Raw genomic sequence first — 26,353 nt, forward strand, 5'->3', positions numbered from 1 at the left:
TTGGAAAACATCCCTGTAAACTAACAGATAGAAAATCACAAACAGCTCTATCAAATATCTTCGGAATACAACTCAGTAAACATATGGGCCAATAATTACCAATCTTTGAGTTATCTCTAACCAGATTTTAAAATGTGAGTAATAAACTCACCTTTCAATACGCTGGAAAAGTCCCAGCTTAAATGTTAAAAATTAAAAATATAAATAAAAATGTTTAAACTTGTTAAAAATATGGTAAAGGGATCTAGAAAACAAAAAATTACACTGCATGCATTGGGAAAGACCGTCGGGTCCCGGACCCTTTCTAATATCCAAACCAGAGAGCCATTTATAAATAGTGGAATTCAACTGTGACAGGTTGAAGTGGCCAGCCACATCAGTGTCACTCAAATGGTAATTATCCACACTATATGTTTTAGAAAAATATTTAGCGTAGAAATCAGCAATTTCGATGCCTCAAAAGGCAGCAAAGTTATTATAGTGCATATAAGAAGATATAACTGTTGCTTTTTTTAGAATTGATAAATTTCCAAAAGCTTTTGACAATACTGATAACAATTATTTTTTAGATTCTTGTTTAAAAATTATTAAACTTTGATTGAATTAAATATAACGAAAGATATCGTTAAGGATTCAAGTCCATATTTCTTCTAAAGTTGTAAACAAGTCTATTTTCTTCTTCTTTTCAATAATTGAGTTTATGAGGTAGTATTTTCTAAATTAATTTTTACTGAATAAGTGACGTATTACCCAATAAAACAATTGATGAAGTTCTTTGAATAATAATTGCGTATGAAAGGTATAAAAATATTCTTCTTGGGCCACCGGACCTCCCAGTCTGAATTGGGAGGGAGGCCATGGCGGCGCATAAAAGGATGAAGAATAGCGGAGAGTCGCGCAATATTCACTTAGGACAAGGCCATATGATGACTGCTCTCAGGATCTGTAAGAACATACCAATTCTAACGTCCAGATACACTACTGCGAGTGGCAAACTAAGGTTAAAGAAGGGGTTTCAAGTCGAAATCATGACAAGGGAAGAATAGACGGCGAACCAAATTAAAGAGCCAAATGGTTTCCAGGTCTGGTAAACAGATGGATCATGGATGGAAAGCACTAATTCGGCCGAAGCCGGAGTGTACAGCATGGAAACGAACACAGGGGAATCCTTTCCGCTAGAGAAACACACCACAGCTTTCCAAGAGGAAGTGTTTGCTGTACTTGAAGTAGTAAACAAACGAGAAGCATTGGAAGGTAACGGAGAGATTTGCTTCTACTCTGCCAGTCAAGCTACCCTCAAGGCAATCAAGAAAAGACTTGCAGCACACAGGGAAGTGAGATTGGGGTGGGTCCCAGAACACCAGGGGGTCGAGGACAGTTTGCTCATCCCCGCCGACCAAAGGATGAAAAGGTGTCAAAATGGCCCAGGCTATCTGGCCATTCAATTATGTAACAGCCTTCCCAATGATATTTAAAATTTAGATAGGGATCAGTTTAAGAACAAAATAAGGAAAATTTTACTGTTGAACAGTTTTTACTTTTATTCATATGATGAATTTTTGCAGTATAAATTTTGAATTTTAATATTAAATTTTGTACTAATTTTTAGAAATTGTTATAACTGTTACTATTTGTTAGCAATTTTATAAGTCCTAATCATATGTTATTATATTAGGTTTAAGGCTTTTATTATGTTATTCTGTCTTTTTTTGTGTTTTATTGACAAGTGTAAATACTGTATATATAGTGACCAAAATTAATTGAGATTGAGATTGAGCGGGCTGACGAACTGGCAAGACAAGGTTTCGTTAGCCCCTTTGTAGGCCCCGAACCTTGTCTCGGTCTCAGTAAAAAATAAATCTTTCAGGTACTTAATAATTAGGCCTGGGAAAAAAAACAAGGAAGAATTAGAGAAAAACAAAAGGATGTAGACAGGCCAAGGAAATGATACCAGACAATGATAGCTCTAAAGTAAGGCGATTGCTAGCAAAGACCCAACAGAGTATCAAAAACTTAGTGGTATTAAGTGTCTAAAAGGCATCTACATCTTCTTAGTATAACAGAAAGCCCGCTATGTCCGAATTGCGGTACAGAGGAGGAAACTTCATACAACATACTAGGTATCTCTAATAGGTGGAGTCGCCTGAGAAAAAAAAACTTCCGGAGCAACGACAGTCCAACGGGAAGATCTTAAGGATCTGGACTGGTACAACGTGCAAGCCTTTATTAAAAGACTCAGTGAAAAATGTGTTAAATTTAGTTGAGCACGGATCCCGCGTTTTTTTTTCTGTTCACCCGCGTTTTAAAACAGACAACAAATAAAACAGCGAAAGAAAAGAGATAGATGTTTTGAAATATATAAAAGCAACACTTTTGTCATCATTTAGAAAAATCGAAAAGCAAATTAGAGTGCCAAAAACTGATGCTCAGAAGATCTCGAAGAAATATCCATAGAAATTTCATATAGTGCAACTATATGAAACTATTTTGCAGTGGTATTTGCAGCAAATCGATGCTAGTGATTTATTCGGAAGGCTTGATTATTATTTTTAAGTGCGGGCAGTTTTAATTATCACAAATGGAAGACAACGAGGACGCTTCGTAATTGGGGTATCATATTTTAGTTTGACAGGCAAATAGCTTATAGGGTTTCTGAAGGAAATGCCTTAGTACGTAAATAACTACAAATCCTTACGAAAGTTATTCCAGAACTACTTGAAAATATTCTATTAGCCAAATAAAATGCTGTTTACTTACAGCAAAATAGTGCATCAAGTCATAACTCTAAATGGCATTTTTTGATAATAACTTTTCAGAAATAATGGATAGATACGAACCGACCTGTAATGGCCTCCACAATATCCAGATTTCTCAATTTTACATATTTTTTTTTTATGGGTTTGTACATAAAAAATGTGGTATATATATATAATGAAGTATTTAAAACACGATACGCAGATATGGCAGAACTTCGAGAGGCATTTCATTTAACCTTTCAAAATCTGCAAAGGAAATCAATGAGTCTTTTTAATGCTTTTTAATGCCACTTTTGCATTAAAGAAAATTGCAAACATCATCCTTTAAAAATGATTTTTTTTAATAAGTGTTTTTTTTCTGTTATATTTTTACTTTATTCTACATACAAAACTGATGTTAGAAACTTACTGTTATAAAAAAAGAACACTTTAAATATTTTAAAGATGCGTTTTTAAACGATACCTATTTGCAAAATATCCAATTCATCGTTAGTATTGTGAAACTATCTTCTGTTTTTTATTGTTCATTAAGTCAATAAATATACAGGGTGTTCCAATAAAAAAATAAGTTTGGTTTATAACGCAAACATGGTGAATAGTTAACAAAAATTATTTACACCACTGCAGTTTATGGAGAAAAATCTAAAAGTGTTATTTTACCTTTTCGATATGTTGAAGAATAATAGAGATCGCATCCCGCTAACTTTAAAAATAACGGAAAGCTCGCAAAAGTACCCAAAATAGGACACCCTGTACTGTTACGTATCATTTTATCGCGATATTTTTTCAACGCACAATTAATCTTGAAGTTATTAAAATTAAATCTTTATTTTCAATTATTCATATAATCGCCCCCCAGACATTATTTAATTTTAGCATCTGTTAAAAAACCTGACAGTAGTAGGAGGCAACATAGTTGTGACAGGTTAAAAGCAGGAGTTTTGACAGATGTCCGAAATAAATTATATCTAGCGGCAATCATACTAATAACAGTTCTTTATTTTTTGTACTGCCACTATAGCTGTAGTTAATATGGAGCAAAGTCGCGTAATTTGATGCTTGTTAAAATTGATGGAACTAATTCAATATAGCGTCCAAGAGATAACAAAAGTTGAATGTGCACCAAAAGACGGAACTTTATAGATTTTAAACAGTATTTTAAGCATCGAATTACGCCCTTTTGCCATAATTTGATTAATATTTTATCGTTTATGGTTTCCGAGATCCCGATGATTATCTTCGAATTTTTAATACACTGTATAAATTTGTGCTATCTCTTTTAACATATTTTGTATTTATCGCTCCCAAATATTTGGATTTCTATGTGTCTTTTAACAGCGATACCTAGGTATTTCATATCCTTTGTATTTTGTGACATTTTGTCGTAGTCGAGTGTCTTAAAACTGTTAAAGGGAAAAGAAAACCGCGTAAGTCATAAATAATAGCAAACATACAGAGTGTTATTTAAGTATGTACAATAAATTTGATAGGCGATTTGTTAACTAAATTTAAGATATTAATTTAAATAAACACGTGTCCAAATATTTTCCAACACTTGATTATTATCTACTACGTATTCCTTATTTATTACTTAAGTAAAAACCATCAGGTATTAACGTAATGCAATTTAATTTAGTGTTTATTAAAATACTTTGTTGCTGTTAAGTGATGTTAATAAAAAAATTGTAAAAGAATAAAATTTTCAAAGGAAGCTTTTTCCCGTGTTTCCTGTGTGGAATAGAGATATTCAATTAAGCGCATTTAACGTTTCTTTTTTAAACTAAGCAAGATACACTCAAAATTCAAGAAACAAAAAAGATCTGTATTATTCATTGGTTTATCTAAAAAGAAATTTAAAAAAATGCATAAAAGTCAATGGCGTGCATTTTTATAGTTAAAAATAGTAACTTTGGTACCGCTAAGGATGTCACTGAACTTAAAAAATGTATTTTTAATCTAGGACTAAATTAACACCCTACTAATATAAATTACACCGCTAAATAACAACAAAGTTGGATAGAGAATTTTTAAGATACTCACGAACAACCATTTTTTTATTTAAGCTTAACACCCTGTATCTCAGAAATGAGAACAAATCAGGACGTGTACAGTTTTTATTTGTCCTGTATTAACGAAATCAAGAAATAGAGGAGTTTTGCCAATCTTCACCTTTCCATAAATATCTAATTTTTGAAACATGAGCTAAAAATAAACCTAATTCATTCACAATGATATTTGTTTAAATTTTTTTGAATAAGTTGGCACATTATACTTTATGTAATATGTTAGTTTTAATAGAAATATTCGTGGTTATCCTAAATAATGGTGATTTTTTAATTTCGAGGAATAACCTTAAAAACCCCGTGAATTCATTGTTTTATGGAGGGTTTCAAGATACTACCTTAGAAATTGAAAGACAGATCTCACTTTGGTTTTCTAAAAAGATAATAATTAATATTAAAAACCTCAAATGTAATGCAAAAAGAATTATTAAAACGTATTTCCACTTCTTTTTAAATCTTTGATTAACAAATATAAATGCAAGAATAATTTGAGAAAAGTGTTATAACAAGTTATAATTTTGCAATATATTTTATAAAGGCTTACCCTCTTTAACACTTAAGTTTTCTAAGGCATTACGTTAACCATAATAGAAGTAAAAAAGCACAAAATTAAATTTTATCGACCAAAGTGTATTAAAGTTTTAATTAAGGATCCTGCAAATATTAGTAGCATGAAAAAACGATTAAACCTTTTATATAAACTGACCTAGATTCCCTTATGGCAAGTTTTATATTGCATTTTAGGCGGGAGTCATTAACTTGCCCCCCCGCCTTTAAAATTTAATAATATCCTTTTCGAGGCCGTATCATCGCACCGCTTGGATACACTTTATCAACTAACAAACTCTAATCTAGTTAAAATTAAACTCCGGAGTTCTAGTTTTTATGCTAAAACTAATTAAAAATGGCTGAGAATACATTACTTTACTCAATGTTTACGTAAACTAGGTATCTTCTTCATGCAGATGGCGCTTCAGGACTTATCAACTTCGATGTAAAATCTGTTTATTATACTTGCAAGATGCAATCTATGTAATTATCTAATCAATTTTTTTTTATTTCTATTACAAAGTATATGAACATTAATAATCTAGTGTAGCTATTTAAACTAACCACTGATAAACAAAACCCAATTATAAAATTATAAGACAATAGTACAGACGAACTTCCAAAAGTATAATATATTTGGAGCCTAATTAAATATGAATATTAAATTTAAATTAAATGCATGTATACACAATTTCAAATCTAAAAAGATACACAGTTAGCTCAAATGTAAAGATACTTCCAGTTTAGAATAGGAAAATAAAAAAAATAAAAAAGACAACAGCGATGTGATAACGTAGCTAGTCTCCCTGCAAAATAATAAATGTTTTTAAATTTAATTTAAAGTTACTTAAAGATGGAGCCGATTTGATCTCAGAAGGTATAGAAATAAAGGGTTTGACAGTATTATAGCTAAAGGATCATTGAAACATGGTAGTCCTATGTTTTGGAACCTTATAAAACTCTTTGGTTCGGTTAACACGCCCATGTCCATCACTTCCCATGACTAATTTAGAAAGTCGATAACTTGGACACCTCGTGCTGTTAATTAAGCATTTATAAATTAGCATTTATATATACAGCTTAAACCTTGCTTTTAAATTAAACCAACCAGATTCGCGCAATAAGGGTGTTATGTGATCAAACTTTGTGCGAGAGTAGCAATACCGTAGGCAAAGAGTTCTGTAGTCTTTACAAAGTGGCTTTACAGATTTCAGTAAGTGCAGGCCAATAAACAATATTGCCATAGGTAAAGTGAGAAAGTACTAAGGAGTTAATTTAAACTTTATATCCTTAGTAAAGTATTCTTTGTAGATATATATAGCAGTCGCAACTTGGAGAAAGGTGGCTGACAAAACGAAGATCATTATTAAGGTATATTCTTAATTTTTTTGCATACATTGAGTGGTCATTGAGGTCCCATTTGACTCAATATTAAAGTTATGGTTAGTCTCAATGGCTTCCTTATTTTTTTCAAAAATAAGCATTTTAGTTATTGAAGTATTTAAATTGATACCATGGGCTCTTGAAATTTCAAAAATATTACATCATATTATCATAAGTCATATTATCAAAATTAAACGAATGGTAAATCAAATCATCTGCGCCCTGATGCTTACAATTTTTGATACGAATAGGAAAATCAGAAGTATATACTAAGAATAATAAAGGTCCCAATATACTCTCCTGAGGCACGCCTCTAGCGTTATTTATCGACGAAGATTTCGAACCTCCATCTAATACTTGCTGACTTCTATTACTTAGATAGCTTCTTATAAACGTAATCGCATTATTATCTAGACCAAAATAGCACAGTTTTTTTAACAGAGTATCGTGCTGTAAAATGTCAAATGCTTTACTATAGTCGAGGAATACTAAGCTGCTGGCATTGCCTTTATCGGCAGCCCTAAGTAAAACATCTATCACACCGAGTAATGCAGTAGTTATGCTATAACCAGTACGAAAGCCTGACTAAGTAGAAGGTATAACAACTGAATCAAATAATTGTTAACTAAATTGGTCATATACAATTTTTTCTAGAATTTTGCACAGGCTGAATAAAATACTGATAGGTCGAAACTCTGATTTGACTGTTTAAGAACCGGTATTATAATTGTTTTTTTCGAAAGTAAAGGATATTGAATATTAGATAAACATTTATTCATAAAGTAAGTAATATGACGTAGAATATGAGGAGAGATCAAATATATGTCATTGATAAACAGGTCATAATCAAAGTATTGAAAATCTCACACTATCTAAATGTTTTTACTTGCACAGGCGATCTGGCCTTTATTAATTTAAAGGTACATAAAACCAATGACTGGTCCAAGATGTTATCCATGTCAATCACTACACAAACTCGTTTAGTATGTTAAGAGAATTAGTTACAATAATATCAATTAGTTTTTTTTGGAAAAATTGTTAATCTAGAAGGCTCTGTGATTAATTGGTTAGGCACATATTTACGTAGTAGAGTAGAAAAAAGACTTTTTGCATTGCTATTAGAAAAGTAATCGACGTTAAAGTCTCCACCAATATAAATATGATCATACTTAGGTAGATTTTGATAAAGTATATTTTTAAAGTCCGAAAAACACTGAGAAATATTAAACGTTGGAGGCCTATAGCATGACCCCAGGCATATTTTAGTGCCACTCATAGTTACCTCAACCCACAATATCTCCATAGCGCCTATTGAAGGTTCCAAGTTGACAATCTTGGGATTAAATGATGATTTAATATAGAACGCGACTGCACCTTCCCTGCTACTGCAATCATTAGGTAGTAAGGAATAACCAGGGATGTCAATACTGACATCAGAAATACTGCCATGTCTCAGACAAACCAATAACATCAATCGACTCAGACTCCAAAAAATCGGAAAATAAATCAAAGCTAGACATTAAAGATCTAGTGTTAAAATGAGAAAAACCAAACTGCTTACAATCGCTGCTCTTCATATTCATTTTAATCTGAATCTATATATATATTCTTAATATAGCGCATATTACGTTTTTAACGTTTAAATTTTTACTAGAAATAATATACCATTTGCAGTTTTAACTCTTGGTTGATAGGTGGTTTATAATGTAAGAAAACTCTTTACATTTTTTAACTTCTAAGTTAATTTGAATAATTATGTTTTTTCTAATATTTAAAAATAGGTTTTTTTTTAAATAATTAAATAAAAAAAAATATATTTATAAATCTTTTATTAAATATTAAAAAAGCATAGTCCAAATAAATTTATTCGGATCATTAAAAAAGTTCGAATGGCTTTTTAATAAACATTAACTTACGCAACTTTGTCTTAATTAAATCAAGGAGGATTTCTACCCCATGAAACAAACTTAAAATAAAAAAGAATTCCGAGTCCTAAATTTAAATGGTCTCATTTACATTTCTAAAGATCCCACTTATGGTTTTACGCCATCTAGCAAGCCGTATAATAAATTATAAATATATTATGTAATAGAACTTAACAAGTTTTCTAAAATTCTACAAAATCTGTTCATAGATGCTATTTTAGTTAATAAAAAATATTGTCAGGATAAAATATTACTTCTCAATAGATTAACGGATTAGTTGCGCTCTGTCTGACACCAGGTGCATTCGCCACGGTATCAGGTTGAATTATTACTTAAAAAATACGGGAGAGATTGAAGAACTTCGGTCATATTTCCGAAGCTCTTGTTATTCTCTAGGTGGAGAAAGGAAAAGAAAGGAACTGATCGAATAGACATAAAGGAGACTTTAAACTATTAGGCACTCACACTTTTATCCTAACAAACATGATTTTTGGGAAGACCACAAACCGATAAAGATACGGACTATATAAGTTCTCCTTAATACCGTTAATATAATGTTCTTGGAAATACTTTCTAGTAACAATCCAGCCAGTCAAAAATAAACTAGTTAAGATATTCCTTTATTTCTTATCTTTTCTGATGATACTCACTACTCTAATAAGACTATAATGTTACTAAACTTTCCTGAGAAAGTAACACAGACCTCCTATGCCTGAGTTCCTGGCGGTACAGGCAGTATGGAAATACTGTTATACTGAGAGCTACATAGCTCTAGGTTATTTCTCTAATGCTACATAGTTTCTACTAGAATTAGCTTAGTAGCAAGGGAAATCACCAGGTAATGGATCTAATTAACTTGTTTGTTAACTGATATTTGACTTGGATGTGGAACTTGCTAATGTTAAAGTTTTTTAATAAAGATTACTAGGAATTATTATTTTTCTTTAAATGTTTTTTCAAGTTATGATTTGTCTATTCTTATTTGGTAAAAATAGTAATTTAATACTCACATTGCATATACACTGTAATGTTCTTATTATGATTTGGTTGATATTATTTTATCAATAAAACATATTAGTAATAAAGTAGTTCAGGCATTATTTGATTAATCAAAAAATATTTATTTCTTTATTAAATATATAAAGATTTTTTTTGTTTTAGGTAAGTAAATCAGCTTCAAACACTAGTACTTTTATTTTAAATCAGATGGCTATTAGGTAAGTATTACAATTAACATTAAGATATTGGAAGCAACCTCTTCATAAAAAACTGAATGTAAATTACCGATGTCAAAATAGTTACGTGCTAATCTACATCTGTAGAAATTCCAATAAATTTTACTACATAAGTAAGTCCAAACTCTTACTTAAGACTAGTTAAGTGGTAAATATGCCAAAAGCGTTCACCTTTTTGGTTATATGTGGAAGAGGTTTGAGAACTCTTGCGGTATCTTTCGAAAAAAATTTTTATAATGCTTACGAAATAGCGGTGTTGGCATCTAACCTACAGACTCAGTTTGTACATATTTTTACTGAGGCATGCGAATTCATTCATCTCAGTTTTAGTATTTACAAGTAGAGTATTTTATTTATGTGTCTGTATAGTCCTGACTGATGATAAAACCTGTATTTTTTAATTTTGTTTTAACTATGACCGTACCTTTCTATGATAATAGGTTATTCTCGTTAATGATGTCAACATTAATTCTCCACATCTATGTGATTCCACACATCTAACATAATTTTTAAGTGTTCTTCATACATTTAGTTTGTCCCAACATTTGAATAAGGCCGACTTGATTTTGTACGTATAATAATATTTCTAGATTTAATTATTATAAATATTGAATTTAGTATCAAAACATCATCCTCTTTACTTATTTCTTATACAATCTTAGATCATTGGTTTAGTCTATTTTAAATATGATATTACATAAAGATAAAATGAAATATCTAAGATATAGGAACTATAATAATATTAATAGCAATCCGTTCTTTAGATTATCAGTTAGCATGGGAAATATTCTATCACAGAAAAACCAATAATACCCATTGGAAGCTATACGTATTTTTAGTATATTACCATCAGAATAATAAATATGCCCACTGTAGCTTAAAAAATTACTGGGTAAGCCGTAGACTCCATGGATCACCTTAAATTACTTATTAAATTAATGCAGGAAGCTCTTTAAAGTATATTGGATTTTGCTTGTTTTAACATACCGCAGCACTTTATTACTCTGAGTGAAGACCCTCTTGATATTTATGAGGGATTTGACTGTATCGCAAATGCTTTGTTCACCCTACAACCTTTGGAAAATATTATATGGGACCGGGTGTTCTAAATACTTTATTTTAAAACACTTAATGGAGTTGACAAAAAAAAAGTTTAATTGTGTTGACTATTGCGCCCTCAAATTATTTATTTACTTATTTATTTATTTACATCACTCAACAGAGAAACTCCAATAATAGAGTAGAAACGGTGTATATAAACATGAAATCATTATCGAGGAGTGGTACCAACTGTAAGTGAAAATGGGTTTGTGACATCATAATAGCGGGTAATTTAAAATTTGAGTATGGCGGTAAATTTGAATTTCGCTCTACTGTACCGTGTGCTTAAAATTAGTGGGAAATGTGTGGTTCTTTCGGCAGTTATAGTAGGCATATTGAAAAAGTGTAAAATCGAGACTTTTTTTGTATCTATATTAAATAAAGTTCACGATTTGTCACTTTTTCTATTTGCGTACTATAATTTCTGAAATACCCATACATTTTCTAATATATATATATAGGTTTATAATATATAAATAAAAAATTCACAAGTTTTATAACAATAAAAATTAATAGTTGTATACTTGTAAAAGCATTAAATAAAATATAAAATTTATTATAAAGGTAATAAAATTTTTATAAAGAAATGAGTAAAATTTACACGAAATACCATTTTTCTATTTGCCTTTAAAAATTTCAAACTTCAAGATTTATTTCAAAATAAATTTTGACAGGATTCAAAATTGCTCATGCATAGAAACTACTGAAATTGCTTTTCTCTCAGATTTGGCATCGCATTTTGAGTGAGTTTTGACATTGAGGCTGTCAAAAAGTCTCTAGAAAAACAAGATTAATTCCGCTGCGTATTGAGCTTCACTGGATAATTTATTTTGGAATCCAATGCCTAGAAAAAGAAAGTATATTCTAAAGTATTAAATTTTAAAATCATTCAACAAAATTAAAATCTTAGTCCATTTTGCCATATTGTCTGTCTAAGATCCTATGGTATTACTAAAGATCTGGGTATAGTTTTAAACTTTTAATCCATTAGCATATTCCGTTATCAACTGCTGCTTTGTGTGATTAAAAGTGATAAGTTCTTTATAATTGTGATCTCAAAAAAGACATTTCTTAATGGAATGTCCTATACATCTTCAACTCAAGGAAATAAAAAATATTATTTTAGGCTCCACGACAGTGGTGTCAGTTTAGGAGACACATGCCAAATTAGGTATAATTTTTTTTACTATGATGAAGCTAAATGTATAATTAAAGAGCTTAGTCTCTGGTGGGATCACTTGTTGCAAAGACCATTCTAACTTTGTATCTGACCTTTTCTGACCTTGTATTAGGTCTGGGAAGTTACCAAAGATATGGCATTTAGTTTAATGCCTCTTTTTTAATGAGGCTAGAATGAATGTGGAATAAAATAATTTTCACGTACATAGAATTGCTTATTACTGTGATTTTCATGGTTTCAAGGCTTAAGAATCTAAAATCTTCCAAGTATTAAACAATTAAACATATTAAGCCTGTTAAAAAACCAGGAAATCTCTGTCTTTTGCTGTCCATACATTTAACATAACAGCTTCTTCTTAGAATCTATTTCTCACTTTTGTCGCCAATGTTTATATTTAATTCAAAATTTTTAGTATTTATATTTCAGTTCTTTTATAGTTATATAATTCATTACATTTTTAGAAATTTTCCTGTATTCCACATGTCAGCACACCCAAATGAAAACTAATCACAGCTGACACACAACACACTAAACTTAACAACTGCGAGAAATATGAGAACAGATAAGTTTTGTTAAGATTTTTCGCAAAATTTGATTAATAAAAATAAATTTTTCCACAGAAGTAAAAAGAAAGGCTATGCAAGCTAAAAAACTATCGAAAATGGCCGCATTTTATATGACATCATTTAATGCTTGAAGGTCCGTGCAGTCTCGGTAAAAGCGGTAGTTTTTAAAGTAGTTTTGCATTCATCGCCCAATCTTTCAAACTTCTGGAGAGAACTTACAGCTTACAGACTAACTAGCGAGACACACACACGTATTCTCCTTTTTTAAGGATTCAACAGTTATTTGTTATTTCGGTCAAACTTGATTCTGTGCTTTTTACATTCAAGCGATTAAAAGTCAACAATCCAGCAAAGTCCTTTAAGATACATCTTCACTAGTTGTCCTGAGTAGCAACACGTTTAAGATACTGGTGATCAGTCGCAGCAAAGTATAAAACGGAAAATTATATGAATTCCTACAGTAAAAGAATGCCTATTTTAAAAATGTATGAGAAGTTCAGGATAACCCATTTTGGAGTACTCTAAAAATACTCCATTTTATATTTACTGTATTATTTATTAATGTTCTACATAGCACTAATATTAAAATTACTCCTAATTTAAATGATGTTAATATACTTAATGACTACTTTACTTATTGTCGCAATGTACCTAAAAGCGCTTTAAATTACCTCATGTATTTTAATCAGGAGAATATTAACTTTAACGTTATAAATAATAGACCTAGTTTTAGATTAACGAATGAGTCAACTCTAGTAAAACTAACGAGTTTAAAAAGTACCAAAAGTGTTAAAGAAACTGATTTTTTTTAAGAAAAGATTTAACTTTACATTACCTTTTATAAAAAACCACTTTTAAATATCATTAATACGTATACTTTGGGAAATACATTATACCTGACGTGAATACGAGAAAAGCTATAATCAAGGCACAAGCAAAGACTTTTCCTCCTATGACTTAAGGTCTATTTGTGTTTTGCCGGTTATTTCCAAAGTTAAGTAAAAAATTCAATTTTAAAGCTACCTTTCCGGTTTTCGTGAATAGGTGAATATAACTATTTGCCTTGTAAATAATGAATTAATGCAGGAAGCTCTAATTAATGAATATTATGGCCTACACCCGCAGCTTCACTCTCTGCACGAGAACGATCATATGACTGTTGTTTAACATTAGCATATCGTTATTGGAAAATCGATGACGAATTCACCATTAAAAATCATGCTAAAACCTTCATCGGACATAAACACAACAAGTGTTTCCTTTTTTGTGTTATTTGGAAGCGCAAATTTACGTGTAATGCGGTCACTTCGAACATTTATATGTACCGGGTGGCCAACTAAGAATGGACGTCGGCGATATCTCAGGCCCTAATAGTCGTAGCGCCTTGAAAAAAAAAATTTTGTAATAAAAGTGGCCAAAAAAAATGCTGGAAATTATTTTGAAGTTCATTGGTCCACCGCTAGAGGGCGCGACAGCTTCTTTAAATCTTAAAATTGCATTTTTGCCAAAAAACTTCCAATAACGTACACCTCAAAATATTATATTAATATTCTAGGAAGATTTCCTCACAAAAAAGTTTCTATTTAAAATTTCTGTCAGTTGTCAAATAAAGTGGTGGGGGGCGTTTTTAGCTTGAATAAAGCTGAAAATCAGCTATGACTGGACCGATTTTTTTTAAACATATTTTTTTTTATGTCTATTGTCGCCTTATTTTTTCAACCAAAAAAAAAATTCAAATTACTTTTCCTAAAATCCGCTAGAGGGCGTTGACTTGTGACTAACCCTTTCTGTCGGATTATTTCAAAAAACTCAAATGCAACTATATATATTTTTTTACGTCATTAAAAGCGGGGAAGAAAACCAAAGAAACTGGTGAAAACGGCACTTTGATATCACTTGTTAAACTAAACTTATTAACAAAATAGTGTCCATTCGAAAATAAAAGTGATAAAAATGGCCATAAATTACTATTTGCTTACACAAGCTGAATAAACTCGTATTAACTAAGTATTTTTAAAAAGAAACAAACTCAGTAGTGTTTTAGAAAATCCGAGACATAGAATTGATCGTTATACCGTTGATTGAATATTTGGGAAGATACGCAATCCTGTGTTAAAAAGTGTACCCGGTCGACTATCGGATTGCCGTTCAGTTTCGTGCACCGTGTGGTGCTGCCGGGAAGCGTCAAATCTAGGAACGATTTATTTTAGCTGCGTGGACTTGGCTTTTGGCTTCTTTGAGTCAGGTTTTCAACGACGCTGGAATCTCCGGTTACGCGGCCGTGTTGGATATTTTTTTAAGATATGAGATGATGCTGCTAGAACTATGTTTTTCTATGCTTCTATGTTTTTATTTTTTTTTTTGAACATACAACACGGTGTCATTTATGTGGTGGTCAAGTGATAAGTGATATACTTAAGGGTAGAGGCATATTGAAATTTCTTAAAAGTTAAATTTTATAAACAAATAATTACTTACCAAAATATGTTTTTGAGACAAAAATTAATACAAAAATATATATAAAAAGCTATTTTTACAAAATTACCAACAAAGTTTAATACAGGTTATAATTCCAACAAACATTATGTTTCCTCCATTTTGTGTTCAAGAGGGTCAAGTTTTTAAATAAAAAGCCCGTTGCACTTAATTAACTAAAAACTAATATGCAAAAAATATGTGGAACAAATTTTAAGATATAAGTAGGTTTCACGTAATTATTATAAAGCATAATTGAAATAATTCATAAGACTTAATACCGATGGTAATATAACTTCTTGATCAATAATTTTTTGTAAAAAGTAACCCATTTTGTCATGTGATTCAATATCTGAAAAATTGTGCAGCGTAGTGAGATCTGTAAAGTAAGGGGTTGTGAGTGAGGATGTCAATAGAAATAGAAAATATGCCACATTTTAAGTTTTAAGCGACACAGGAAAATTCTCAATTACCAGTTGTTACAACTATACTTAAAACTATAAAAAGATACCTAGTAACAAAAAAAAAACATTTTGTTTAAAGACCCCGCATCACGGTTATACAGGACGTCAATAGAGGTGGTATAATTAGAGGAAAGTTGACACCTTTTATAATAAAATCTAAATACTTCCTAAATTTTGCAAAAAACTGAAATTTGGCAAAATCATTTTATTTTTTTACTGGCGTTATTTCAAAATATATGACAAAAGTATTTATTAAATGAATAAATTATTGTGACCACTTTTTCTCGCTTATACGGTGACACCTTTAAATTTAAAATACGACGTTCTGTATTTAAAAAGCCATCATCAACTTTGTTTTTCTTTGTCGGCGCTATATTGACCATTTGCAGTTTAACGACGCGGGAATCTTTGGGCGCCCGGCCGTTTTGTTATTTTTTTAAGACAAGGGCGATGATGATAACAGCGCTTTTATTTATTTTGTTATTGCCGATATTTAAATGCGCTGTGATCTCGCATAAATAACTAGATAAATGTGGTGGTCAAGTAATGTATTGGAAGGTGCTAATCTCTTACAACTTAAATTTTATTAACAAATAATAAATTACTTACCAAAATCCTTTTTTGAGACAAAAATAAATAAATAAAAACAAAACAAAAATTCAATAAGCTTTTATTTATTAATTAGAAAATTAACAAAAATATTAAATAAAGGTGATGATATAGGTAGGGGTTTCACGTAAATATAAAGAGTAAATTAAATAATTAAAGATTTAATATCTATATACGGTACTATAGTTTTTTAGAGTCAATAATTTTTTGCAAAAAGTAGCCCGTAATGTGATTTTTGACAATACGGGCTTGTGAAACCAGCCAATATCTCAAAAACTGTGTAGGGTAGTGAGATCTGTGAAGTACACTTTTTTTTTGGACAAAAATATTGAAAAATATTTGGATTTATGTGGATATCTGTAATTTTCGGTAATGCTCTTGTGGTTTTGCTTTCCTTATCTAATAAGTACGTTTTAACAACGTCTTGCCAAGATACAGAAATACCATTTATTCGAAATTCTAACTTTGGATTCATAAAATTATTTCTTAAGCTTTTTAGTAAGTGAAGAACATCAAATAAGGTAACATTAGAATTGTTAATGGTAATAATGGGATTTCTTCTGTTGCGCCTAAAATTTTAAACGCACTCCTTCTGTTGGTGCCCTGATCACAAACTAGAGCGACTGGGAAAAGTTGTACATTTTGTATACCCCGAATAACATATGGTATTATTTGTGCCAGCATATTCTGTTTTATTGGCCCATTTGAAGTAAAATAGAAAAGCGGAACTTTCCAATTCTCATACACCCCTCTAACAAAAAAAACTAACGCGGAATTGGCAACCTTGTTTTTTCGCCCAAGAAATCCCAAATCCTCGTATCCTTCAATAAAATCATAATATTTATTATATTGTAACTTAGGCTCTAAATGAATTTCTTCAAAAAGGACTACACATGCTCGTTCTCTTCTAGACATGGTTTCGACCTTTATTTTCAATTTTTTTGTCAAAACATTTTCCAGACCAGTTTTTAAATTTATAACTCTAAGCCATGACTGAATCGTACGAACCGATTGCAAAAAAAAACAACAATTTTTCTCTTAAGAACTTGTAACATCCAGGCGACTTATAATAAAGAGAAAGTGCCAAATGTCGCTCATTGGTCGTCCAAACTTTTTTCCTCGTTGGAGATAACTGCATGTTAATTAGTGTTTTTACAGCTGTACTTTTTCCTTTAAGTAAATTTGCCAAAAAGTTTTTAGACACTAGATTTGCTTTCTTTTTAAGGCGTAAATAGTTATTTTTTTTAACTTTAAACTTTTTTTTTAATGAAGTTAACACTTAAAACTCTTGATTTTTTTTTAATATTAGATTTTGTGGAAGATGGGGTATCTGGATAATCTACAGTGAGCTTTGGAACTGTCTGTGTGCTTTGAGGACTGGGACTGTGACGTACAAGTTTAACTTTTTCATGTTGGTCACCGACAATCTTCGTGAAGCCTCTTACGAGAATAAGTTTTTAATTGTTTATCTGGAATATAAAACAATTAATCCATCTTCTAAAACATTAAGGGGTCATTCAAAAAAAATAGCTATGCTATATAGCAGTGCTTTCATTTCAAAACGAACCATCCTTAATAACTTCTCAGAAAAAAAACTTCCTAAAAAAAAACACGTGAATTTAGATATACAGGAGGACGTTTAATTTTATATTTTAACTAGGAATAAATTTCTTAAATGGAAAAAAGTTTATTAAGTTGTATCATTATATTACAACCAGCCAGTTAAAGCTAAATTTGTTCTATATCACTAAAAATAACAGGTGTAGAATTAGTTTTGGACAATTGCTAAAGAATATTCAAATTCTTAAAAAACACTAGTTTAAAAGAAAATTTTAACTTTTAAGAAACATATGGTTTATGGTTGATCGTTCTCACATATGCTTACTCGTTGACATATGCTTGATCTATTCGAAGACTAGAATAGATCAAGTGTTACCAATTTTACCAATTTTTAAAGAAAATATATCTCCTTAAAATTCAAGTAATTCATTTCTTATTTAGATTTTATTGCAAACAAAAGCAAATTTGGAAAAATTTACCAAACACTTACCATTTTTTGGACTATGCTGCAAAATATCAACTTGAATATGCATGCCAGGCAATACATTTGTATCAATTGTATCTACAAATAAAAAATTTCTAAAGCCTTGTATTATACTAGCTGGTAAATTTAGAGACATTTAAGTACAAGTGCTCAAAATTGACCAGTGCATTCAGTTTTTTGTTTATTAAATATTAGGATTAATATAAATATATATAATAATATTACGATTTTCGAAACACCGTCAAAAGCTAGTATCTAACAGAAAATTGAAAAGTAATCACCCAAAAGTAGTTTTCACTGTATTTTATTACTTAGATCTGTTATAAGTTACTTATTTTATTGGGTATTACGTCACTTGTAGCAAAAATCAATTTAGAAAATAGCATTAGAAATACATTACTTGTAATAATCAATATTTAACAACTGAAAAAGATTTTATTAAAGATATCTTAATACAAAATAATTATTTTAGTTTGTTAGTTTAATTAGAGTTTGATAATGCACGTATAAAATTGAATCAACCAATTTTTACGAAAATTCTTATTTTACTATTTATTCTAGGTTTTTCTTATAAGATAAAAAGCATTGCTAAAAAATGTAACATAAGAATTATTTTTAAATCACAAAACACATTACGATATTTATTAAGAAAAACTTAACCTTTCAATTAAAATGAACTTAATAAAAATCTAATATATAAAATTCTTTGTACTTGTGGTAAATTTTACATAGGTGAAACCTGTAGACCATTACCAATAAGAATTAATGAACATAAATCTTACATAAATAAATATATACCTATAGATATAAATATAGACCCTATAAATAAAAAGTAATATCCTATAAAAAGCTTCTTTATCCCGCCCAAAAATGTTTGTGATACGTCTTTAACATCTTCTAGTTAGCAAATTAAGTGGCTTGTTAAATTTAAAATATTTGTTTGCTGTAGCACTTTTTTTGAAAAGCGAAGCTTTCTTAAACTTTTTATCCTAAAATGATGAGATCTATCGTCCATTTACATTTGTGCATTAAAAGAATTATCCTGTCTATATGCAAGTAATATATAATAATAATTATAGTTATAATAACATTATAATACTTATTGTCGTAATAGGTAAGGTTTGTCACCAACTTGTAAAAGGGTTTGAAAATATGCAAAAGGGCAAATAGGAATATTTTCAGTAATGCGAGCACGAGAATGAGAATTAAAAGTATACCCACTCATATACTTTTAATACAACAGATATCCAAGAAAAAATTTTAACAACTACCAAATTGCAATACGGCAACGTGCAAACACGAGCCTGTGCAAAAAGTCTCCCACACGACTCAGGGATGATCGGCTGATTACTAATGAGAAGCGACAGACGAAATTATTTTCGCGCATACTGGAAAAAATCGCCATCTATTTTTCACGCATATTTGCGGTCACGCTTTAGTCCATAAGGTTGCGTATCTTCCCAAATATTCAATCAACGGTTATACGTTTATTTATTACAGGGTGTTAACTAAATAAAGTTGACCAAATTGGCCTATTTTGGGAAAACTGTGCATACAGTTTATAGTTGTTCTATAGGAAAGTTTTAAAAATTTGACACCATACCATACCATAGGAAAGTTAATTAAAGATACAAAAATAAAATAATTTGACACTTTTAACAATTTTGATGATACCGGATGTAGATGAAAACTTGCTTATTTTAAATAGAACACTCTATAATATGTTATTTGATATTTAAATTCTACATACAATTTTAAGAAATCTTAGGTGGTACAATAAATAATATGTTAAACACATAATTTATTTAGTGCCTCCCCAAATGTTCAAAATGCATTCCATCATTTTCTATGCACTGAAACATCTTTTGTTCGGTAGACAAAGCTGCAGTCTCTACCTCAGCAAATGAGAGAGTCTGCATGCAATCCCTAATCCGGCCAATCATATTTTGTCGGGTCGTAGGTCTTGTTGCAAAAATAATTTCTTTAACTCGACCCCATAAATAAAAATCCAGGCACGTTAGGTCTGGTGATAAAAACTCCCGAACAATATGTTTGAAAGCACCTGAGTCTGAATCTGGTGCTTTTCGTGTAAAAATTAATTAATTTTACATTTAAAGCATCATCATCAAAAAATGAACTCTCCTTGGGAAAATTAAGTCTCATCGCGTATAGTGAAGATTAATATCCAAAAGATCGCTTACCTGTACTCCTTAAGAATATTCTGAACAATAGTTCGATTTACTCCCAGGTCGTGCGCTATTGTTCTAGTACTTAAGTGAGGATTAAACTCGACGTAGGCTAAAACATTTATTATGTTGTCTTCGGTGCGTCCTCTGCGTTGTCTCCGAAACACGGGCAGCCGAACGTTTCCAGTCGTTCGCAAACGATGTATGATCCGAAGAAAAACTTTTGCAGTAGGATGGCGTCTATCAGGATACTGATGCGCATACACCCTTGCAGCAACTGTGGCATTTCTCATACATTAAAAATAAGTACCTATTATGTCAAACGCCTATTCGTTTGTGTAAAGCATTGTTAAAAAAAGCAATACGAAAAACAGAGATAAAAAGTTAAGGAACAAAAAACTTGAACAAAACACAAAAAACTGGAACAAAACAGGAAAAACTGGAACAATACGAACAACTGGCACAACACGAAAAACTGGAACAACACGGAAAACTGGAAAAACAAAGTTCACAATACGGCGAACTAACAAGAAAATTATTGGGTGTTATTAGCGAGAATTAAAAAACGCTTTAACAATCGCAAGAAGAGACGCTAAAATGACATTTAACTGAAATATTTACATATTTTGCTTCCATGGTTACCTGCCACTTTTGTTTCCATAGCCTACTAACTCAACTTTTCTATGCACAGTTTTCCCAAAATAGGCCCATTTGGTCAACTTGGTTTAGTTAACACCCTGTATAAATAAACGTATAACGATCAATCCTGTATGTCGGATTTTCTAAAAGAGTACTATGAGTTTGTTTGTTTAAAAAATACCGATATAAAAGGAGTTTATTCAGTTTATCTAAGCAAATAGGAGTTTATCGCCATTTTTGTCATTTTTATTTTCGAATGGACACTTTTTTTTTATAACTTTTGTTTAAGAAATGATATCGAAGTGCCGTTTTCACCAGTTTCTTTGGTTTTCTTCCCCGCTTTTAATGACGTAAAAAAATATATATAACTGCATTTGAGTTTTTTGAAATAATCCGACAGAAAGGGTTAGTCACAAGTCAACGCCCTCTAGCGGATTTTAGGAAAAGTAATTTGAAATTTTTTTTTGGTTGAAAAAATAAGGCAACAATAGACATAAAAAAAATATGTTTAAAAAAAATCGGTCCAGTCATAGCTGATTTTCAGCTGTTTTCTTTATTCAAGCTAAAAACGCCCCCTACCACTTTATTTGACAACTGACAGAAATTTTTGTAGAAACTTTTTTGTGAGGAAATCTTCCTAGAATATTAATATAATATTTTGAGGTGTACGTTATTGGAGGTTTTTTGGCAAAAATGCAATTTGAAGATTTAAAGAAGCTGTCGCGCCCTCTAGCGGTTTACCAATGAACTTCAAAATAATTTCCAGCATTTTTTTTTCGCTACTTTTATTACAAAATTTTTTTTTTCAAAGGGCTATGACTATTAGGGCCTGAGATATCGCCGACGTCCATTCTTAGTTGGCCACCCGGTACATGAAACATGCTGAAGCTAAGCAACTAACGACTTACTTGTGTCACCTCGACTTCATTTAAGCATTTGATAGAGATAATTTTATCGGCTTATATTGCTTATAGATTCCATTGTGTTGTAATTAAAAATTAACAGTCAATTTCAAAATTAAATTATGTACCATTAAATATTGCCGTGCTACAAGGCTCTATTCTAGGACCTTTATTATTTTCCTTGTATGAGCCTGGTATAAAAAAAAACAATATTACGAAACTTTAATAGTATGCTGATGAAATAGTTTTTATAATAATATATTAATGCTATCTCTGTTTGAGTTGTGCGATGCAATTTATAATAATACAATTACTGGTGCAGTCTCCAATTATATCCATAAACTGCAAAATTTATCTCTGAGCTTTTCTTATGGAGTCTTATACAGAAGTCGCATAACTCCTTTTCTTAATCTTCACTCTTATTTAATTATGAAAATTAGGCGAAAAGATAATTTTAATTAACACATAATCAAAACTGGGTAACTAGGAAATCTTAAAGAGCTATTTAATATTTGTGATCACTCCCACAATACTCGATATTTTATTTGCTATTGAATAGACCAACATCAGTCAGTGCCCATCTTTTGGTTTTGTGGTCATTTAAGTGTGGAATCATTTACCTGCTTGTACAAAAATGACTCTTTTAATAGTTAACTATATTACTCTTTTTTTATTTAAAGGCGGTTTATCTATTGATTTTGTTAAAGACCGAGATGCATACCTATTTGCTAGGAAATTAACATTATAATTACTGCGTAGTTTGTTACAAATAATTTTTTTAATTTTATTTTAAACATTCGATTTGAAAACTGAATTTATATATTTTTTACAAATATATATATTTATATACATACATACATACATATCGTCGTGTTTTCAAAACTTACATGTGTCTGTATTACAAGCTAGTGAACATGCTTTTCTTGTATTAAGAAATGCTTCATTACAAATGCTTCATTTATTATAATTTTTTCTGAATAATATATGATTAGCAGATATCCAGGGTTCTTGGAAGGTAAGTAGCCAAACGGAAATGGTGAATAGGTGAGGTTACTGGCTATTTAAAATGCATAGTATTTTTTTTTCTCAAATTTAAGAAGAAATATATTTTTTCCTTTTTTTATTACATTTTCCCAGTTTTTTTAATTTAACCTTCAATTTTTTTTAAATTTTTGGTTAAAATGTCGCAAAATTAATTTTATTTTAAAGACTAATGTTGTCTCATTCAGATTTAGGTAATAACTGGGAAAAATATTAAATTTAAAGAGAAACTAATAGTGAAGTAACAAACTTCTTCAAATCAATAGAAAAAAAATGTTACGTCAACTTTACAATGAAAAGAATAAAAAAGTTGTGGGGTCTTAAAATGTATTAAAAAACTTCTCTAGTTAATAGTCTTTCTAACGATGTGCCACATGTAACAAAAATAATTAGGTAACTTACGAAAAACAAATAAGTTGTTTATACCTGCTCAATTAGGTTGCTGTCAAGAAATTGGTTCACGCGTCCTTGAAGACAATCTTATTTGTTTTTCGTAAGTTACCTAATTATTTTTGTTACATGTAGCATATCGTTAGAAAGACTATTAACTAGAGAAGTTTTTAACACATTTTAAAACCACAAAACTTTTTTTTAATATTATTTTTTCTATTGTAAAGTTAACGTAACATTTTTTTTATATTGATTTGAGGAAGTTCGTTACTCCACTATTAGTTTCTCTCTAAATATTTTTCTCAGTTATTAGAAGTCTTTAAAATAAAATTAATTGTGCGCTATTTTGGCCAAAAATTTAAAAAAAATAGGTTAAATTAAAAGAACGGGAAAATTTAATAAAAAAAGGAAAAAATATATTACTCCTTAAATTTGAGGAAAAACAAAAAACTACTATATGTTTTAAATAGCCAGTAACCTCACCTTCCAAACACCCTATATATTTACCGCATATTTTGAAGAATAGCTGTTCTTATTTCTTTTTATGATTTTTTAAATCACATATATTCATGAAATGGAAGTGTGGTTTGCTTATAGCCGACTGAGTATGAATTATCTACAAAAACATGATTTATTGATATCTGAAAGGAAAAATGTTTTAAACATAAGGTCTTAACATCCTGTATCTTAGTAACGAAGCATTTAAAAAAAAGGTTTTTGAATATGTTTTTATGTAAATTACTGTAATGTAAAAATAACTATACTTTTATGCAACTATGCTACAAAAATCCCTTTAAATAATTATATTCAAAAAATTTATTTTTATTCTAAAAAAGTTTTAATAATTAACAGCGTGGAATTAAATCATGCCAATTACGGCTCTGGAAATCAGATATTTGATTAAATAAATTCATAAATTATTCACTTTAATTAAACGACTTTATTAAACATAGACATTATAAACTTTTTGAAAAGCTCTTAAAAATGAAAATAGTGTGTTATAGCTGTTTTGGAAAGTATTTTATTTTTATTTAATATTTCTTAATATAATAAATTATCGATTAAATTTTGAAAAATATGATTTTTTTTTTAATCCGAAATAATTTATCGGATTGAAAAGACAGTACTTGTTAAGATAAGAATTTTCTTTACTCATAATAAATAGGCTATTAAGAAAACCTTCTTGCATCATAATAAATTTTCTTTGGAAAATCTGAATATAAGTTTTAAAAAGAAACATATATTTCTATGTGAAAATAAAAGTTAAATGCAGAATTCTATTTATTTTTCTAATAATACTATTAATATTAAAAATATAGTGCCAGAATATCTACATTATGTTTACACATATAATGTTTCATTTTGTATTTAAATAAAGATATTAAAACAAACAATTTTTGAGCTAATATTACAAGGATTTCATTAAGTTATCATACAATGACTTCTCATAAAATGAGACCTTACATTTTAAGTTTTCATCTGAAAGTCATTATCATCAAAGCAACATTTTGCTGGCTATTCAAACATTATAAATTTGCATTGAAGGAAATAAAAAAAAATATATTTTGCAGATTCATATATTGTATATTGGAAAATACAAGAAATCAAAATTCATTTACCAAAAAGCTAGTGTTTCAAATATTTTTATTCTGCAAATCTCATACTTAACACTACAATCCAATATAATATATCTGATTGAAATTAATCGTAATTAGCGGATTAAAAAAATATTAATACTAGAAAATGTTTATAAAGAAAAATGGGGTTTCATCAAGTCTACCTTGAAAGATTTACCTTCTAAAGAAGCATTTAGTACGATGTTTATCGTTTAGATAATTCCTTGTTTATTTTGATGTATATTTTTTGTTTTCTTTTTAATTAGCTCCTAAATAATTTGCTGAACTTTTTGACTCACTGCTATGTCGGTCACTTTCTAGACATTCATGCCTTCTCTACATTTTGTGTAGCAATATAAATATTAATTTTATGACTAATTTATAAATAAATAAGAATCTCTTTTTGAGAAATATTAAAACTTATAAAAATTATAGAATCGATGCTCTTATATCTTAAATGTGAGGATTACTACTAAAATCCTACAATCCCTAAACTAGTAACAGTTATAGATAGTTGAATAAATCTATTTAAATTATTATTAATCTTAAATGAAATTCATCGTTAAGTCTCAATAATATATCAATATAATTGGCCCAATATAATGCCAATCTAAGCTTGCCAATTTTAGGGGAATTAAAAGTCCATAACTAAACTAACTTAAATCACCCATAACTATTAAAAGGAAAATATAAGATTATCACGCAATACTCTTAAAAAATCTGTGTATAAACTGTTTATCTTTTGCAACCGCAAAACGCACTACTACAATACTACAATACCATTATAAAAAATTTTAGAGTTGCATGAAAGTTTTTTTATATAAATATTGATTAAAATGACCAGATGAATGTTTAACAGTACATTGATAATAGGAACTGCTTTTCCTTTCAAATTTCAGAATAAATAAATAATGCGTTTTCCTATTATGCTTTTATAAAAAAATTTCTATTAAAATTTGTTTTTTATATTATACAGAAGTTGTATTGCATTCTGCCAACAATTTGGACTAATAATATATTTATTAGTGGTAAAAAATTGCATTTTAGATAAATATAAATAAAAAAAAACTCTATTTCGACCATTAGGTGAAATCGCGGTAAAAATATTTCATGCTAAAATATACATTTTGAAAATATTGATATTTCACGTGTATTTATCAGCCCTCAAATATGATTTATTATTAAAATGTTCGCAAAATTTATTTTCCGTCTTGTTGCATGTAACGCGT

General features: G+C 29.7%; 1 protein-coding gene and 1 long non-coding RNA gene across 8 annotated transcripts in view; one reads left to right on the forward strand and one right to left on the reverse strand.

Annotated features, from left to right (window-relative positions):
* The window catches only part of LOC126743407 (uncharacterized), a 527,051-nt gene that overhangs the window by 181,015 nt on the left and 319,683 nt on the right, over window positions 1-26,353 (forward strand). The window lies entirely within an intron of this gene.
* Window positions 16,352-18,641, reverse strand: LOC126743420 (uncharacterized). 2 transcript variants are annotated; one of them, XR_007662863.1, is made up of 3 exons: window positions 18,576-18,641; window positions 18,357-18,428; window positions 16,352-17,775 (listed from the first exon to the last, which is right to left on the reverse strand). It is a non-coding gene; the product is annotated as an uncharacterized LOC126743420 (long non-coding RNA). The 2 variants fall into 2 exon arrangements; XR_007662862.1 differs by having other exon boundaries at window positions 18,485-18,597.

The sequence above is a fragment of the Anthonomus grandis genome, chromosome 12 (genome assembly GCF_022605725.1).
Source record: "Anthonomus grandis grandis chromosome 12, icAntGran1.3, whole genome shotgun sequence".
NCBI classification, from domain to species: Eukaryota; Metazoa; Arthropoda; class Insecta; order Coleoptera; family Curculionidae; genus Anthonomus; species Anthonomus grandis.